Raw genomic sequence first — 1,982 nt, 5'->3', positions numbered from 1 at the left:
TTTTCAAGCTGTCGGTGATCTCACAGAGGATTTGTGTTATATACAAAGTAAGATGGAGGTTTTCAGATCTCTTGTACTCCATCCAAGACATTTTCAATCAAATATAATAGAAAGAAAAATAACATTGCATGAGTATCATAATACGAATTATATGCATACATTGTTCTATAAAGTGGTTTTCATAAAATTGTACCTTGACGCTATTTAGTGTTCCAGCTACCAGTTACAAAACTAAAGGGTAGAAGCTTCTTTCTTTGGAAAGAAATCTAGTTTCTTTCATGGCTTTTGAATGCTACACTTGATGATTGAATCTCTGAATAGCTAAAATAAAAGAACACCATTAGGCTCATCTACCAAAGATAAGCCCATCAACATCAGCAAGATTGTTAGGAGTAATAATAAGCACGTCAGTCCTTGGCGACCACCCATCTTTCCAAGAGAACCTCTTTTGGTACCTGTTTCGTAGATGAAAATTATTGAACAACACTATCCATGATGAACTGCATTCCACTACGAATTGACATTTGATCCATTAGGGAATGTTAAGTACAACAAAAGTAATGTGGCATCTATTCATTTAGTCTAGATTATAGAACGAAAAGTACCTCATAAAACAAAACTCTTAAAGATGAATGTTGGTTAAACAATAGCATAGGAGAAAATGCACATCCCAGTAATTTAGATGCATGTAGAAGGAAAACGAAAGATCGTAGAGGAAGGAATTTTACCTGTAATAGTCCTTGCACTGAAAAGAATTCCTTCCAATTCTAAATTATTCACCCAGCTAAGTTCTCTATCATTCATGATTGCATCCAAAAGAATAAATGCTTCCATGATTCCCATTGTTCAATCAGAACCGATCATCCAACTCTCTACAGACTCTCTGTTCCATATCTGTGAAGATTGAAAAAGATCCCATATTCCTGCAAACACAAAATTTTAAATTTGATTCAACTAACTTGTCCTAAAATCCCAAATATAAAACACTAAATCAAAAATTCAGAAGAAAGATAAAAAATAAAACATAGATAGTAAAGAAGGGTTGTACGCCTGTACCTAGCGTTGTCTTTTTAGGTTTTTGTTGGGAAACATATGGAAATCGCCTTCTGCTTGATTTTTGTCGACGAGAAACAGCAAAACAGAACCCCAATCAGTAACGTATTGTCTGTCAATCAATAAACGACAATTAGGAATTTTACCAACCCTAAAACTAAATCGAATGTAAACATACAAAAACAAAGAACCTAACCTTCAAATCAACCTATTGCATCTACATTAAGAAAAAGAAAAAAAGTAAATCAACAACAAAGTAACATCTGGGAACCATTCACCAATTAAATGTCCCAATCAAAAGAAGACTTCATCAAGCATAATTAAAATCATCAAAATAAAAACAAGAGATAAATTAAAAATCAAAAGAACAAACCCTAGAATTTTTCCTTACTAACCAAGTAATCTATCTTCTCATATCGATTCTTAGAGAGAAGAACATACACTTGTGTTTCTTTCTTTCGGCAAGAATTGTTGTTGTTGTGATTCAGCGAAGGAGATGAAGGATTTTTTCGAAATTAAAACACAGAGTTGAGCAAACGAAGAGTTATGTTTTCTTTTTATCTCTGCTCGAAAGAGAAAAAAGAATTGAATGTGCAGCGATAGATCTCGAAGAATTACTCAAGTTTCGTATCTGGACGTTCGAGATTACGTTCGCCCACTTCGACCAACTTAACATCACCAGGCTCAACCTCCCATGTTAGCGTCAGTGTACATAATTTATTTCTTTCTCATTTCAGGGTACTTATAATTTTGTAACATTAGTAAACACCTAATAATATTGTAGTAATCGTATCAGTCTGCAATTAGGCACTCATTTCCAGCGAAAAAAACAATTATTTGATTTAATTTCATCAATATTCCAATAATTGTTATCATTACTGGAACGTTTGTAAGCGAGTTTCGAGGTTAGTGGTCCGTTTCTAATTAAC

At 33.5% G+C, this 1,982-nt stretch overlaps 1 long non-coding RNA gene across 2 annotated transcripts; it reads right to left on the bottom strand.

Moving 5' to 3' along the window:
- On the bottom strand, positions 1–1,776 carry LOC113299113. Of its 2 annotated transcripts, none has more exons than XR_003334635.1 (4): positions 1,449–1,776; positions 1,057–1,165; positions 729–923; positions 1–455 (listed from the first exon to the last, which is right to left on the bottom strand). It is a non-coding gene; the product is annotated as an uncharacterized LOC113299113 (long non-coding RNA). The 2 variants fall into 2 exon arrangements; XR_003334636.1 differs by having other exon boundaries at positions 1,495–1,776.
- Between the last annotated feature and the right edge of the window lie 206 nt (positions 1,777–1,982).

The sequence above is a fragment of the Papaver somniferum genome, chromosome 7, assembly GCF_003573695.1.
Source record: "Papaver somniferum cultivar HN1 chromosome 7, ASM357369v1, whole genome shotgun sequence".
Lineage (NCBI taxonomy): Eukaryota > Viridiplantae > Streptophyta > Magnoliopsida > Ranunculales > Papaveraceae > Papaver > Papaver somniferum.
Note: the sequence above shows the minus strand (reverse complement) of the source record. Positions and strands in the feature narration are given on the sequence as shown.